Source organism: Amblyomma maculatum, chromosome 4 (assembly GCF_055883805.1).
Source record: "Amblyomma maculatum isolate TAMU_Amacu chromosome 4, ASM5588380v1, whole genome shotgun sequence".
NCBI classification, from domain to species: domain Eukaryota; kingdom Metazoa; phylum Arthropoda; class Arachnida; order Ixodida; family Ixodidae; genus Amblyomma; species Amblyomma maculatum.
This window is the reverse complement of record NC_139347.1, coordinates 114,677,412-114,695,286: the sequence shown is the minus strand read 5'-3', so window position 1 is coordinate 114,695,286 and position 17,875 is coordinate 114,677,412. Positions and strand designations below refer to the sequence as shown.

At 47.1% G+C, this 17,875-nt stretch overlaps 2 non-coding genes across 2 annotated transcripts; both read left to right on the top strand.

Annotated features, from left to right (window-relative positions):
* The first annotated feature begins 2,129 nt into the window (after positions 1 to 2,129).
* TRNAP-AGG (transfer RNA proline (anticodon AGG)) lies at positions 2,130 to 2,201 on the top strand. The gene has a single exon. It is a non-coding gene; the product is annotated as a tRNA-Pro (tRNA).
* A 5,068-nt stretch (positions 2,202 to 7,269) lies between these two features.
* TRNAP-AGG (transfer RNA proline (anticodon AGG)) lies at positions 7,270 to 7,341 on the top strand. The gene has a single exon. It is a non-coding gene; the product is annotated as a tRNA-Pro (tRNA).
* Positions 7,342 to 17,875: the final 10,534 nt, after the last annotated feature.

Below are 17,875 nucleotides of genomic sequence, written 5' to 3'. Positions count from 1 at the left end.
CTGCAATGTGTGATAACAAAGCTGATTGGCACGCATCAGACTTGTGGCATAAAGGGACGGAGCATCGCCACGAACATTCACGTAGCGCGAAGCGTACTAGAATGTTGTGACGCACTTGGTGACCGTGTGGCAATGATCCAACTGGATCTCTCAAAAGCATTTGACCGGGTGTCGCATGATGTGCTATTTGCCATATTGGATCACTCCAATGTTGGTAATTTAATAACAGACGGCGTCAGAATGGCGTATGCCAACTGCACAACGCGAATTATAGTGAACGGAGAACTGACCGAAAGCCTGCAAGTTCGGTCGTCAGTTAGGCAGGGCTGTCCCATGTCGCCCCTGTTGTTTGCACTCTACCTTGAGCCTCTTTGCTTGGCTATCCGAAATAATGAGAGCATAACGGCCTTCAGGCTACAGTCAGCGCATGTTAAAATATTGGCCTATGCCGATGATATTGCGGTTTTCTGTTCAGATAAAGATAGCATCTGTGAAGCCACAAATGTAGTCCACAAATATTGTCAGTCTGCGGGGGCGTTAATAAACTGGGAAAAGAGCTATGGCTTCTGGCATAGCAGTTGGGAAGACACGCCAGAATACTACTCTCGACTGCAGTGGTCAACGATTCCTACAATGTATCTAGGTGTACCTCTCCAAGCATACCGGGACCCTGATTCGTATTGGAGAGATGAAACTTTAAATGCAAAAGAAAAGACTGATGCGTGGCAAGGAAGGCAATTATCTGTATTTTCGCGGGCTACCGTGTGCAATTTATTTCTCACTGCAAAAATATGGTATGTCATGAATGTGCTCAGTGCCTCTCGGATCAGCATTCAAAAAATGCACCGTGTTTTCGCCGTTTTTATTTGGACATCGACGTGGGAAAGAACCAGTCGGACAAACTTGTTCCTGTCTGCAAAAAAAAGGTGGGCTAGGCCTTGCACATTTGTTTTTGAGGCAAGTCGTCTCACGATTTATGTTTCTGCGAAATCAAAATGACATGTTCCTGCGCACAGTTGTGCAACTCCGACTGTGCAGACTCCTTCCAGGATATGTGGTATGCTCTTGTCATGCTATGGGTGGGGCTGCGAGAGGCTACCTACGCGAAGTGGTACTTGCATACGGGATGCTGCATGCGCGATTTTCGATGCAATACTTGAGTGATGTCACGCGGAAAAAATTGTACTCAGATTTATTGGATGCAATGATTCCGGTTCCACTTTACCGTTTGCCATTATGTGGAGGCCCAGGAGGAGATATTTTGCACAGAGTGAAGAGAATGCCGGTGTTACCCTCGGTCAAATCCTTTTTCTTTAAACTTCATACTAACACGTTATCAGTAAAAACATGGCTTCGTGAAAAAGGTCTTTTTGTACCCTGGACAACTAACTGTTACCTATGTAAGAAAGCTGAAACCATAGAACACGTATTCCTGGATTGTTGGGATCCCATCCTTTTCTGGGATGTGCTTCAAACGACTTTGAAAAAAGAATTACCCCTAGATATGTACGGCATAAGATTCCTTCCGGTTTTACACGCTGACAATAGTCCACTGGATACGATTATGCTCCTCGGCCTCCACAGCTTGTGGAAAACGCGAATGCAGTTCAACAATGCAGATGTTGATGTGCGTCCTGTGCGGGAACATTTTATAGAAAGTGTTGTACGTTTGAGGGAAGTGTATCGAACACTCCCCGAACCACCAGAATGGATAGACCAGCTTAACAGCTTGGTAGAGATGAATAAATTTTAACGCGTCGTGTCCGCTAAAGGTTTGCTGACACGTTTTATCACTTTTGTATGTTGTGCATTGTGTGTCGAAGCCGGCAATAAAACAAAAAAAAGAGGCTCGTTGGTCTAGGGGCGTGATTCTCGCTTAGGGTGCGAGAGGTCCCGGGTTCAAATTCCGGACGAGCCCATTCTTCTTCTTCCTTGCGCTGGTGGCAGCCACTGCGTTTGCTAATCCCACGCTCATTTCGTATCCTGCTTCGTTGTCTGCCTTGCAGCTGCACTCATTCATGCACCATTAAATACTCAGGCAAATGGTGCGCCTGTTAATTCTTCATTTATGATTTGCCCCTCGTCACATATGATAGAAATCGACTGAGCGACTGCTCACTCCTTAGCTGGGCTCGTTGGTCTAGGGGTATGATTCTCGCTTAGGGTGCGAGAGGTCCCGGGTTCAAATCCCGGACGAGCCCTTTCTTCTTTTTCCTCGCGCTGACGGCAGCCACTGCTTTTGCTAATCCCACGCTCATTTCGTAGCCTGCGTGGTTATCTGCCTTCCCGCTGCAGTCATTCATGCCCCATAAATACTCAGGCAAATAGTGCGCCTGTTAATTCTCCATTTATGATTTGCTACTCGTGACATATGATAGAAATTCACTACGTATGGGCTGTCACTTTCAAGACTGCTGAAGCGCAAAGCGCATCTGTGCTTTGAAAGAGCTTAACGTTAAGGGGCGACGATGCAATATTTTTGACCCTCAAGACCAGCAAGTCCGCCTCCGACTTCACTGGATGCTCCACGGTGTCGCTGACGAAGATATTCGGACGGCTTTCGCCCCATTCGGCAACGTAACCGAAGACACCCGTGAACGATGCCGCGTCACGGGTGTAAGCGAAAAAGTCTCCACAACACGGTCCGTACTCCTGAAGTTGAAGACAGGGATGAAACTGGACGACCTTCCCCATCAACTGAGGGTAGCAAGCGAGTTGGCCCTCGTCGTAGTGCCCGGAAGGCTATGACATGTGCAATGTCTACGTTGCCACGACTCCGGACACGTGCGACGCGAGTGTAAAGTGCCGCGTTGCTCTCGCTGCCGGCGCTTCGGACACGCGGAAGTGGAGTGTGTGCGCACGTACGCGGCGGCAACGGTACCAGCTATGAGAGAGGAGACGCCCGAGGACGTGATGGACGTTGCCGAGGCTGAAGAAGCAGCGAAGGGAACCCAAGACAACACGGGAGGTTCCGCAGTGCCAGATAAGGTGGCGACATCGTATGGCACGGATAAAGAGGTGTGCGTGGACACCAGCACTCAAGAGCCAGCGTCGGCTGCATCGGAGTTGTCCTTGAAAGAGGACGTGTTCAGTCAAGGCGCCGCACAACAGGGACCAGCAACGAGTGTGAGTGCTATCACGGAAGTCGGAGCTCGGCCGACCGGCACCGCTTGTGCGCCAAAGCGTCCGCATGCCGAGGCCGGCAACTGTGCTGACAAAGGGAACCCCAGCAACAACGAGGAGCCACCAGCGAAAGCGACACAGAGCCGACGACCACCGTTCACGCCCATCCCTAATACCTCGGCAGACAGGAAAACCGCCGAAAAGCCTTCCCCGCAGCAAGTCGGCCCCACCACAAGTGATGGCGGTGGGACCTCTGGAACTGTCTAGCCGTATGCTAGACGTGAAAGGTAAGCGCCTTGCTCCCGGTGTCCTCCTTATGCATGAAAATGGCGATGAAACAGGCCCTGAGCGTAGCAACACTTAACGTCCGTGGGTTGGCAGGGAGACGAAAACAAATCCAAGTACATCGCCTTTTGACAGAGCTAGACATAGACGTGCTAGCGGTTCAAGAAACCAAAGTGGAAGCGGAGGAGGCGACTGGGAGCATGGTGCAGCGTTTCACGTCAAGGTATGACGTTGCTGTTAGTCACGCGGTGGGTTCATCGGCTGGGTGCCTTCTGCTTGTTAGGCGGTTGCCAGGACTGACAGTGCAGGCCGTGACCTCATCCGCATGTGGAAGGCTCATAGTCTGCGACGTCGTTTTTCACAATAGCGAATGGCGCGTTCTGTGTGTGTATGCACCCAATACTGTTGAAGAAAGGTTCAACTTCTTCACAAGCATGCAACGATATTTAAGTTCAGAGAGGAAACTCGTGGTCGATGGGGGATTTCAACTGCGTGTTAAGCGTTAGAGGTAAGACCTCAAACTGTGCCTACAAAGACGCAAGCACTGACTGTTTGTCCCAGATGATTGGTGAATTTTCGCTTGAAGACGTTGCGGAGTGTTTTGGTGGTGCGCGCAGTGTGCTTTACACTCATTTCTAGGGATCCAGTCATGCGCGACTCGATCGGATTTATGTATCGTTGGATGCGATACCAAACTGTCAAAATTATGCCGTTATTGCGATTTCGTTTTCCAATTACTGTCTTGTGAAGTGCAGTATTGGACCTAGAAATCAAAGCAAACATTTTCTCTGGGAACTCTGGAAGTTAAATTCTAAACTCTTAGATGACCAGATTTTACGTGATACTATATTAGAGAAGATAAAAGAAATAGAGAAGCGACCTAACAGTAACATTGGGGAACAGTGGGAGCTATTTAAACAAGAAATAAAGATGAAAGCGATAGAAAGAGGTAGTTGTATTCGTCATAATGAAAAGCGAGAAGAGGCAGGACTAAGGCCAACACTAAACATGTTAGTTGCTCAGGAAAGCAAACAGCCGGGGGTGTATAAAGATGACATCAAAAATATTAAAAAGAAAATAGAGTTAATGGATGAGGAACGATATCGTGGAGCGATCGTTCGTGCAAGGTTTGCAAGATTGACAGCTGGCGAGGCCCCCACTAAGCGGGCCCTCAGTCTCGAAAAAGCACACGCCCGTCGAAACGAAATACTAGAAATAGAATGGAACGGCAGCCGTATGACGGATAAGGATGACATAGCACGTGCGTTCTATGATTACTATCAGCAGCTATTCGCAATAAGGGACATTGAGTTGGAGAAGTTTAAGGGGGTGTTTGTTTCTTTATTACCCCGACTGGACAACTGCACAAAAGAAAGACTAGAGCAGGTAATTTCCGAGCAAGAAGTAGCACGAGCAATAGAAAACCTAAACCCAGGGAAGTCGCCTGGGCCTGACGGTTTGAGCTCAGCTTTCTACAAAGCATTTAAGGAAGAGCTATCCCCGCTGTTGGCAGAAGTTTTTAACGAAGGTTTCCACCTTAAAGTGTTGCCGCCTTCGTTAGCCACGTCACACACTGTGTTAATACCTAAAACTAATGAAACAGAGAAATTAAGATTTGTGACATCATACAGGCCTATATAACTAACAAATGTTGATTACAAATTTCTAATGAAAGATCTTGCGGCCAGGTTGCAGACAGTAATTCAAGAGATAGTCGGTACCCATCAGACTTGTGGCATCAAAGGACGGTCCATAACTACTAATATACACAAGGCGAGGTGTGTGCTGGAGTGCTGCGACGCTGTTTGCGCTAGGGTCGCGGTTCTCCAGCTCGATTTGGAAAAGGCTTTTGATTGTGTTTCTCATGATGCTTTGTTTTCTATTTTGGACTATATCAACGTGGGCTCTGTTATCAGAGAGGGCGTGGCCCTGGCGTACCGAAACTGCACCACGAGATTGATTGTCAACAAGGAACTGGGCGATCCAATAAATGTACAACGCTTGGTGCGCCAGGGCTGCCCCCTCAGCCCTATTATGTTCTGTATTATATAGAAACTTTGTGCTTGTCTGTTATACGAAGCGAATTTGTCCAGGGCTTCCAACTGCATATGTGCGAGGTGAAACTCTTGGCGTACGCAGATGACGTAGCATTTTTCTGCTTGGACAAAGAAAGTGTACTCAAGGCTGTTGAGATAGTGAAAGAATTCAGTGCGATCTCAGGAAGCCCAGTAAACTGGGGAAAGTGCTTAGGGTTCTGGCATGAGGAGTGGTCATCGACACCCAATGTTTTTGCCCAACGTAACCTGGGTCACAACACCAGTGAAGTATCTGGGCGTACCTTTGGAATGCTATGAAGACAGTGATTCATTCTGGCATGCCCAAGCTCAAGAAATAAGCGAGAAGGTCGACAAGTGGAAAGGGGCGCCGCTATCTATCTTCGCACGAGCCACTGTGTGCAATCTGTTTTTTGTGGCAAAGTTGTGGTATGTCATGCAGGTACTTCATTGTTCCAGGTTAAATGTACAAACGCTTCATTGAGTTTTTTCAGTTTTTATTTCGGCATCCAAATGGGAAAGGTGTAGCCTTGATAACTTGTTTCGCCGGGTTCGAGAAGGTGGACTTGGGCGTGCTCATCTATTTGTACGCCAACTGGTTAATCGTTTTATTTTCCTCCGTGACGTCTCAGACCCTTTCTTACGTACTGCGTGCCAAGTAAGGCTCGTGCGGGCAGTGCCCAATTTTGTTGTCTCTACGAGAAGTATTCCAGGGCGAATTTCCAAGTTTTTTCAAGAAATAGTAAGCAGTGTCCGAATTTTAACTGCTCGTTTTTCGGTAGAATACTTGAGTACAGTCAAAAAGAAGAAACTGTACAACGATATTTGTGACAACCTTTTTCCTCTTCCTATGTAGAGAGCCTTGTACAGCGAGAGTCTAGGTCAAGACGTATTAAAACGCGTGAAAAGAATGCCAGTTTCTCCGGGGGTAAAGACGTTTTTCTTTAAGCTACACACAGGTACATTATCGGTAAAAACATTTTTCGAAGACAAGGGTTTTTATCTGCCCTGGGGTTCACGATGCCTAATATGTAAACAACCAGAGACAATAGACCATATTTTTCTGCACTGCTGGGAGGGGGTTTATTTTTGGGACGTATTACAAAGAACACTTAAAAAAGAATTACCTTTAGATCCACAAGGAATCAGGTTCCTGCCGACAGATAATGAAGATGATATGTACCCCTGACACCGTAATATTGCTAGGATTACACAGTCTTTGGCGGTCCCGAATGGCGGGCTTCCACGTTGACCCTGAAGCTCGCCCTGCAAGGCTCTACTTTCGCGAGTGTATGTACACCTTTGTTGAAATGCACAAAGCGATGAGTGCAGTCCCAGCATGGCTGGTGAAAGTTGAACCATTGGTAGAGTTCAAAGAAGTTTAACTCGACAACGTCAACCCCAATAGGGTCAACGGCTTTTTTACCTGTGTAATATTTATGTGAACATCACGAGCCGGAGTGTTCAGTTCAATTTTCTGTGTCAACCTTGGTTATGTGTATGACAGCCGGCAATGAAAAAAAGTTGTCGTTGGTCCAGGGGTATGATTCTCGCTTAGGGTGCGTGAGGTCCCGGGTTCAAATCCCGGACGAGCCCTTTCTTCTTTTTCCTTGCGCTAGTAGCAGCCACTTCTTTTGCTAATCCCACGATTATTTCGTAGCCTGCGTCGTTGTCTGCCTTGCCGCTGCACTCACTCATGCATCATTAGATACTCAGCCAAATTGAGCGCCTGTTTATTCTCCATTTATGCTTTGCCCCTCGTAATATGTGATAGAAATTCACTGAGCGACTGTTCACACTCGAGCTGGGCTCGTTGGTCTAGGGGTATGATTCTCGCTTAGGGTGCGAGAGGTGCCGGGTTCAAATCCCGGACGAGCCCTTTCTTCTTTTTCCTTGCGCTGGTAGCAGCCCCTCCTTTTGCTAATCCCACGATTATTTCGTAGCCTGCGTCGTTGTCTGCCTTGCCGCTGCACTCACTCATGCATCATTAGATACTCAGGCAAAGAGAGCGTCTGGTAATTCTCCATTTATGGTTTGCTCCTTGTCCGATATGGTAGCAATTCACTGAGCGACTATTCACTCCCGTGCTGGGCTCGTTGGTTGCACTGCCGGAATTTGTTGTCTCGAACGAAAGTGTATCGGGACGCATTTTTGGTTATTGTAGAGAAGTTGTCGCTAGTGTGCGATTCCTGTCTGTTCGATTTCCTTATGAATATTTATCTTGTGTTAGCAGGAAGAATCTGTACAAGGATTTGTGTGACGTAGTTCTTCCCACACCAATGTACAGGGCCTTAACAGTGGAGGACCAGGACGCGACGTACTTAAGCGGGTGAAGGCGATGCAGGTGCCGTCAAATGCAAAAACTTTTTCTTTTAGTTACACACGGAAACACTGCCAGTGATGAAGTTCTTGGAAGGGAACAATTTATTTTTACCTTGGGGTTCGCATTGCTTAATTTGTAAACAGCCAGAAACTATACACCCCGTTTTCCTACATTGTTGGGAAGGGGTATACTTTTAGGATATTTTACAAACGACTTTAAAAAAGGAATTTCCATTAGACTCGCATGGTATTACTAATACCTTATTAGGTACTTGCCAGTAGAGAATGAAGATGGGGTGCTTTTGACCTTATTATGCTAATGGCCCTCCACTGTATTTGGCGCTCGAGAATGGCAGAATACCATTGCGATCCTGACGCACGGCCAGCACGGAGCTATTTTCGGGAAGGCATGAATAGATATATTGAAATTCAGAAACTAGCTCCTGAAGCTCCCGAGTGGCTCGGAAGATTGGAGCCATTAGTGACCCTAAGAGAATTTTAGCATGACGACGCCACAACCTACCTGGCTGATTGTTGTATTAATGAATGCTCATTGTGCCCTGTAAGTGGTCTTGTGTATTGTGCCGAAGTCAGGCAATAAAGAAAAAAAAAGGGCTCGTTGGGGATTCTGCTTCCAGCCACGCCAGTGAACGGACGCAGGATGCAGGGCTCCTCAGGAGCGGCTTCAGCGGCAATGTCAGGCCGCGGTAACAGGACTGCTGAACAGGACAACACTTACCAGGTCCGTTTGCCTGCACTTCCAACAGGTCGGTTTGTTTTGAATACCGTTTTTTTGCACGCCGATATCAGGGCCCGCCCGTACCGGGTGGATGATTTCCGGGATGCTTTAGCACAACACTCGCTAATCCCCGATGTTATCGCTATGGGGGCGTATCGGATGAGCCACGTCTGGGCCGTCACTCTCAAGGATACTGAAGCCGTCAACAAGATTGTCAGTGTAGGTGAGCTGTCTGTGAAAAACGGTCGCTGCTTGGTGATTGACCCGGCGCACCAAGACGTGCGACTCAAAGTTCACTGGCTACTACACAACGTGCCAGACGAAAATGTTCGTGCTCTATTTGCGCCATAATGAAAGGTGTCAGAAGTTTCCCGGGAGCGCTGGCGTGTTAAAGGTATGTTTGAAAAGGGCTCTACTACTAGGCTCGTCACGCTGAAGCTGAAAGCTGGCATGAAGCTGGATGACCTGCCGCATCAGTTGAATGTTAGCGGTGAGCTGGCGCTCGTTATTGTGCCAGGCAGACCCCCGTTGTGCCTACGCTGCCGGAGTACGGGCACATCCGCAAAGAGTGCCGGGTTTCTCGCTGCGGAACCTGTCGACGGTTCGGGCATGAAGACAGCCAGTGTGCTCGTACCTACGCTAGCATTGCCGGGCCTGGGACCAGCGAAGACTCGTCCGAGTTAATTATGGACGAGGCGGATGCACAGGAGGCTGCTGACATTAGAGGCCAGTCAACAAAACAGGACGCGCCTTCCATGACTGTTTTAACAAAGCATAAGGTGACGGTGCCCAGTCAAGAGAACGAAACTCGGCAAGCCTTGCAAGATCCGTCACAGGACGATGAAGGCGCGTCAAAGGAAGCATCAGAAGATGTAATCAATTTTTCTGACGCTGAGGAGCATCTCAGTACTGAGCCTCCCTGTACTGATGCCATGGAAGTTGGGCCGGAGAGAGCAGCCCTAATTGCCGCAAAACGTCCGCACGAGGAAAGCGTCGAGGAGACTCAGCTGCCAGGTGGTGTTTGTGGTGAGCCGCCGCCGAAAACTGCGGGCATCCGAAGAGCAACTTTGAGACCGAAGCCGAACTTCTCGGCTGACACGCGGCAGGCGGGGAAACCGCCTCCGTAGTTTTGTAGTGTCCTGAACGATTTGTGGGTCGGCTGCCTACCGACCAGCGTCAGGAACAGTCTGCAACCAAGCGGGGCATGTGTGAAAAAAAAATGAAAGACGGTGCTTGGACGTCGTTTGAATGCAGCCCGACGACATTATATGCACACATACGCCGCTGTTCTTCAGAAGCGGAGGCCACACAACCATGAAGATAGGCACCATGCGGGTGCGGGCGTCTCTTTCTAATACATGACTCTCAAGCTTAATTCGCCGTTACACGTAGCCACTTTGAATGTCAGAGGGCTGAGAGCGAGAAGGCGACAATGCCAGCTCAGTAGCCTCCTTGTGGATAATGATATAGATATAGCAGCTGTGCAAGAGTCAAAGATTGAGAGCCAAGAAAGCACTGACCGTATGGTGGCTTCTTTTCAAACAAACTTTTATGTGTGTGTATGCCATTCTGTTGGTGTATCGGGTGGATGCCTTTTATTTATACGTAACACGCTGGGAGTAAGTGTAGAGTTCGTTTTTGCCTGTCCAAGTGGTCGGCTTTTGGTTACCGATTTTACCTACTCTAATTTATGCTGGCGTGTTGTGTGTGTGTATGCTCCCAATTCAGAATGCGAACGTGAATTGGTTTTTTGAGTCTATTGAATTGTGGTTGAGAGTCGACAAAATCTTGCTTGTACTTGGCGATTACAACTGTGTGTGCGCAGCTGTGGACCGAGCGGCGAAGTGTAAACGTCGAAGAGACAGAAGCTCTGAGATGTTGAATGCACTTGTGCATGAATACGGCCTTGAGGATGTTGGTAGTGTGTTCTCCACTGGAAAGCAGCCAGAGTTCACGCACTTTCAGCGATATAGCCATGCTATATTGGACACGGCGTATGCCTCGGTTGATCTTGTTTCCCTATGTACTGCATATGAGGTCAAACCTGTGTCTTTCAGTGATCATTGTCTCGTGAGTGCAGTGTTTGGAAGGAAAGGAAAGAAATCGCGCCTTAACTGGCACCTATGGAAACTGAATGCCAAACTTCTCGCCGATGAAGAGTTCCTTACGGAAGTTAAGGCCAAGTTTGAAAATCGGCTGGCTATGCGACCAGTAAGTTTTTCAGCGGAATGGAACAGCTTCAAAGAGTGGGTCAAATTGAAATACATTGAAACCGCAGTAAGATGCGGCATCAAGAGAAAGAAAAAGAAGAACTGAATGAACAACTTGAGTTTTTTTTTTTTTTTTTTTTTTTTTTAGCATGGAAAGTACTGTACCAAGGCATTTCGCCACTAAAATACGAGAGATTAAAAGTGAGCTGGAAACAATCGATAGCGAAAGATACACAGCGGCTGTCGTACGTGCAATGAATGAAAAACTTGGGGCTGGAGAAGTGCCGACAAAACGAGCGCTAGCAGATGAGAAAAGATACGCCTGCCAGAAAGAAATAAGGTGTATAATGTATGCCGGCCATATCACTGAAGATGCTAAAGATATTCAGCGAGCGGTAGCAGAGCAGTTTGAAGAACTGCTTAGCGCTAAGATTGAGACTGTAGGCGGCTTTCAAACAGATTTTCTAAGACTGATGCCTACACTGGATGACGAAAGTAAAGCGCGCCTAGAAACAGCGATAACGTTGCAGGAGATAGAATCTGCAATAGATGACCTGACACCTGGGAAAGCCCCTGGGCCGGATGGTCTAAGCGCTGCCTTCTTTAAAACTTTTCAGCAGTATGCGGCTCAGTTTACGCTCGAAGTAATCCCTGAAGCTTATGAACGTAATACTGTTCCATTGTCTTTCTCTACATCGCACACTGTGCTAATACCCAAGACAGATGATCCGGAGAAACGACTGTTCGTGGGGTCACATCGACCGATTAGTATCTCCAATGCTGACTACAAGGTGTACATGAAGGTTTTAGCAAAAAGACTGCAAAGCGTAATAAAACAATTGGTTGGGCCTCATCAAACGTGCGGCTTCAAGGGTCGATCCATTGCCACGAATATACATGTCGCTAGAACCGTATTAGAATGTGTTGATGCACTCCGTGGTCAGATAGCCATGATCCAATTAGATTTGGCGAAATCCTTTGACCGTGTTTCTCACGAAATTCTTTTTTCCATTTTGGAGCATTCTAACCTTGGTGAAGTCATAGTGGAGGGTGTTAAAATGGCTTATGCGAACTGCACGACCAGTATTATAGTGAATGGTGAACTGACTGACAGCATCGCAGTACGGTCATCGGTAAGACAGGGCTGCCCGCTCTCACCCCTGCTTTTTGCACGGTATTTAGAGCCACTTTGCATGGCTGTCATTGATAGCGATCGCATTTTAGGATTCAAGCTGCAATCAGCACACGTGAAAATGCTAGCATACGCTGATGACATTGCAGTCTTTTGTGCAACCAGAAAGAGCATCTGGGAAGTCACGGGTGTCGTCCAATTATTTTCTGATCAAACCGGATGTAAAACCAATTGGGAGGAAAGGACTGGGTTTTGGCACGGTGATTGGGACGTGGCACCTGATTTCGTCTGTAAGCTGCGATGGTCTGCTCTCCCAACGCGATATCTAGGCGTGCCTTTAGATTGTTATCGAGATCCCAACGTGCACTGAGGGAAAGAAACATCCAGAGCGAAAGAAAAAGGGGATACGTGGCAAGGAAGGCAACTCTCAATGTTTTCGCGCGCTTCTATTTGCAATGTTTTTCTTATTTCGAGGCTGTGGTACCTCAAAAATATTATGTGTGTCTCACGAACCTCAATTCAGAAAATGCACCGGGTTTTTGCTGTTTTTGTTTGGGCATCCACATGGGAAAAGCCCGCCCAGACGAATTTGTTTATTTCTGTTAAAAGGGGCGGGCTTGGCCTTGCACATCTGTTCTTGCGTCAGGTGGTTTCGCGATTTATATTCCTCCGTGATCAAAAAGATACCTTTCTAAGAACTGTGATGCAAGTATGATTGCAGAAGCTGCTCCCTGAATGGATTGTGTCATGTGAAAACATGTCTGGTACTGTGACTGGCTACCAGCGCGAGGTTGTTTTTTTCGTGCAAGTTGCTGGAAGTGCGGCTTTCTTTTGATTACCTTTTCAATGTTCCCAGAAAAAAAACTGTATAAAGATCTCATTGACGTGATGCTGCCGGTGCCTCTTTGCCGGGTATTACACTATGGAGGCCCAGGGCAAGACGTTTTGATTAGAGTTAAGACGCCCGTGAGGCCATCTGCTAAAACGTTCCGTTTCAAACTTCACTCTAATACGCTCCCTGTTAAAACCTGGCTGAATGAAAAAGGTATTTTCGTCCCATGGACAACCAATTGCCTGTTGTGCAAAAAAAAAACGGAGACAATTTAACACGTTTTCTTACAGTGTTGGGATGCTGTTTTTCTATGGGACGTCCTCCAAAGGAAATTAAAAAGGAACTCCCCTTAACTCCGTACGATATCAGATTCTTACCAGTGCAGAACGATGATGCACCTTATGATTTAATTATGCTTCTTGGCCTCCATAGTCTGTGGAAAACACCAATGCAGGTGCGACATGCAGATATAGAGACACGATCTGCGCGTGAAAACTTTATTGAAAGTGCGGTGTATATACGCGAAACTTTCAGGATGCAGCAGGATCCACCACAATGGCAATGTCTATTTGATGAGTTGGTGCACTTGAAAAGATTTCAGCCGCGTACGCGTTAGCTCAAGTGAGTTGACGTATTTTATCATGTGTATATTTTTTTTTGTGTTTCACGGCAATAAAGAAAAATAAGGCTCGTTGGTCTTGGGGTATGATTCTCGCTTAGGGTGCGAGAGGTCCCGGGTTCAAATCCCGGACGATAGCTTTCTTCTTTTTGCTTGCGCTGGTGGCAGCCACTGCTTTTGCTAATCCCACACTCATTTCGTAGTCTGCGTTGTTGCCTGCCTTGCCGCTGCACTCAATCATGCACCATGAAATACTCAGCCAAATAGAGCGCCTGTTGATTCTCCATTTATGCTTTGCCCCTCGTAACATATGAGAAATTCACTGAGCGACTTTTCACTCCCGAGCTGGGTTCGCTGGTCTAGGGGTATGATTCTCGCTTAGGGTGCTAGAGGGCCCGGGTTCGAATCCCGGACGAGCCCTTTCTTCTTTTTCCTTGCGCTGGCGGCAGCCACTGCTTTTGCTAATCCCACACTCATTTGGTAGCCTGCGTTGTTGTCTGCCTTGCCGCTGCACTTATTCATGAACCATTAAATACTCAGCGAAATAGAGCGCCTGTTGATTCTTCATTTATGCTTTGCCCCTCGTAACTTGTGATAGAAATTAACTGCATGAAGTAAGACTCACCGGCCAAGAAGACGCACACAGGAAAAATCGACACAAAAAGAAAGAGGCTGGACTACCAACTGAACTTATTAGCAAGAACGGGGCTCAAATATACAGAGGCGCTCAGCCACATGACCTTCCCACAATCGCCTTCACATCCTTCCGTCGTGGAACCACAATTCACTTTCATCGTAACTCCTTTATCGTACCTACGCTTACCAAGTAATCACTACGTACATATAAAACTATAAAACAACACTATCTATGCAAAGCTGCGTCAGAAGGAACTAAAGTCATACACAATACAAACATTCACAGTTTTTTTGTTTTGCGCGCGGGTATTAAGCCATGAATCAACGCCATGATAACGGGCACACACATATCTAACAAGGCCTGGTGATTACAAAACAGATTGAATGAACCTGATTTCCTTACTTCGTAAGGCAACAGAGCAACCACTACAACATGCACCTCCTTTCTGTGTTATCATAAATGCTTCAAGAACTTCACGCGCTATTTTGTCGCGACTTCTGCCGAGAATCTTAATACCGTCAAGCACCGGCTCACATCTGCACTCTTTACAGTGAAGGGGCAAATTAGACCCGGTTCCATTCCTTAGGGAATTCGAGTGCTCCAGTGCTCTGTCATTAATACAACTACCCGTCTGGCCTATATAGACCTTGCCGCAGGTCAGTGGTACTTCATACACCACACCGACCGCACATTCCACAAAGGGTTGGCCATGCCTCTTTTCGCACTGGGGCTTCTTTTTCCGCCCGATGCGTGCACAAAAACCGCTCAGCTTTCTTGGGGCTGAGAATATGACAGGCACATCATACCTAGCTGCAACCTTTTTCAGGCTGTGGGCGACACGGTGCGTATAAGGGACCACCCGTGGTCTCCCTTTTCGAGGCTTAGCGGTGGAGCTTTTCTTGCCTTTCATTTTTTGTAACAGGGTCTCCGCTACTGCAGACACAACAGAGCACGGGAAGCCTGCCTTTTGAAGTCTGTTAATCTGATTATTAAAACTTACTTCCATCATGTGAGCGCAGGACTTGATCACCGCCGATTCCAAGCAAAGAGAAGCGAACGCCCTTTTTACTGTCTTAGAATGTGAAGAAGCGTAAGGCAGCAATTCTTTCTTAGCTCTGGGGAAATACATCCAACAGGCACGTCCTTTTGAAAAGCTGATGTTAATATCTAAAAATTGCAGGCAATTGTTCTCCGGTATCTCATTGGTGAAAGTAAGGCCTTTTCCTTGTTGTCCAAACAGGCTTAAGACTCCTTCTACCCTACTGGCATGCGTCAAGTTACGGTTAGCCTTTAAAATCACCAGAAAGTCGTCAACATACCTAAAAATTCGCAGGACAGAGCCGTTGTCAAGAGAATGTGCTAAGGCGCGGTCAATAGAAGACAAAAATATATTACATAGCACTGGGGCGACACAGGAACCTATGCAAATTCCCCTTTTTTGAATAAAAATCTTTGTTCTAAGAGACACAAAAGTGCAGCCAAGGTAAAACTCTAAAAGTGACAGGAAACTTTCCACACTAATACCTGATGAATTCTGAAAGGCTGTAACCCCATTAAAATCAATACACTCGCGTACGGCCTCAAACAGTTCTGCGCGCGGGACGGAATAAAATAAATCTTGAACATCAATGAAGAACATTAACCCGATGTCCTTCTGCTCTTTTAAATAGGCGGTCACATCTGTCGCATTCTTGGTAGCGAAGGGATAGTTAGTAATAAGTTTGTTTAAGTTTACAAGAAGAAATTGGCTAATTTGCTGTTGCCATGAGCCGCGCTCGCTGACAATACATCTGAAAGGCATTTCGGGTTTGTGCGTTTTAACGGAAAAAAAAAATATCTCCAGGTGACCCTTTTTACATTTGCTAATGCCATTCGCCAACCTGGTGAGCTGCAAGTCCTTGCACATGTCTACCGCTTTTGTCTTCACTCTGCAGGCTTGTCTGCTCACCTGAACAAAGTTCTTTGATACCGCTAAGGAGGCCTTATTGTCGTAGGTTGAAGCTGTCATCACCACGAATCCGCCTTCTTTATCAGCCTGTAGTAGCCGCAGGTTGTTCTTTTCGAAGTAGCTTACTACTCGCTGCATACAGTCCTTTGGGGAAAGGTCCTTCTTCTGCACGGTCCTGAGGATGCTGTCTACTCCGTCCAAAAGGCACCTCTCACCATTTTCCCCAGCCTTGTATGCAAGCTTCCTGTTCAAGGCAAGCATTTCATGCGCAGGTATCCTGGGTGGAACGCTGTACTTAGGTCCCTTCTTCAGGGTATCGGCGATATCCTCAGGTATGCTGGCGTTGTCATGGTTCACGACACTGCAGTGTTGCACAGGTGACTTTTGATGCTTTTTCGGTAAAAGATACAAAGTGCGCTGCCACAGAAACTCAGTAGTTTGCGATGCAAGTCTTCTGAAAATCTTCATTCTGTTTTCAACGCTGTAATCTGGGACACCGGCACAACACAATACTCGAATCCAGTCGTACAGCAACCTCACTTTTCTCCAGAGCTCCGACTTCAGAATGCGGCAGACGCTTTTCACATGGCCGAAAGATGGACGAATCATTCCAAAGAAGCCCATAACCTCAGCCGGAATAAACCCTTTCCGTAGGCAGTAGGTGATTACTCTTGCGCGGCAGGTTGTAAAAGCGATGTGAAAAATGAAGGTTTGTACTTGAGCATAACGGGTATTTAGACATAGAGAAGGGCCCACTGTATAAGAAAGGAAATTCAGTAAAACACGTTGTTGGGCTAGTTGGTGCATAGCATGAAGTAAGACTAACCGGCCAAGAAGACGCACACAGGAAAAATCGACACAGAAAGAAAGAGGCTGGACTACCTACAGAACTTATTAGCAAGAACGGGGCTCAAATATATAGAGGCGCTCAGCCACATGACCTTTCCACAATCGCCTTCACATCCTTCCGTCGTGGAACCACAATTCACTTTCATCGTAACTCCTTTATCGTACCTACGCTTACCCAGTAATCACTACTTACATATAAAACTATAAAACAACACTATGTATGCAAAGCTGCGTCAGAAGGAACTAAAGTCATACACAATACAAACATTCACAGTTTTTTTGTTTTGCGCGCGGGTATTAAACCATGAATCAACGCCATGATAACGGGCACACACATGTCTAACAAGGCCTGGTGATTACAAAACAGATTGAATGAACCTGATTTCCTTACTTCGTAAGGCAACAGAACAATCACTACAACATGCATTTCCTTTCTGTGTTATCATAAATGCTTCAAGAACTTCACGCGCTATTTTGTCGCGACTTCTGCCGAGAATCTTAATACCGTCAAGCACCGGCTCACATCTGCACTCTTTACAGTGAAGGGGCAAATTAGACCCGGTTCCATCCCTTAGGGAATTCGAGTGCTCCAGTGCTCTGTCATTAATACAACGACCCGTCTGGCCTATATACACCTTGCCGCAGGTCAGTGGTACTTCATACACCACACCGACCGCACATTCCACAAAGGGTTGGCCATGCCTCTTTTCGCACTGGGGCTTCTTTTTCCGCCCGATGCGTGCACACAAACCGCTCAGCTTTCTCGGGGCTGAGAATATGACAGGCACATCATACCTGGCTGCAACCTTTTTCAGGCTGTGGGCGACCCGGTGCGTATAAGGGACCACCTGTGGTCTCCCTTTTCGAGGAAGGTACAGCGTTCCACCCAAGATACCTGCGCATGAAATGCTTGCCTTGAACAGGAAGCTTGCATACAAGGCTGCGGAAAATGGTGAGAGGTGCCTTTTGGACGGAGTAGACAGCATCCTCAGGACCGTGCAGAAGAAGGACCTTTCCCCAAAGGACTGTATGCAGCGAGTAGTAAGCTACTTCGAAAAGAACAACCTGCGGCTACTACAGGCTGATAAAGAAGGCGGATTCGTGGTGATGACAGCTTCAACCTAC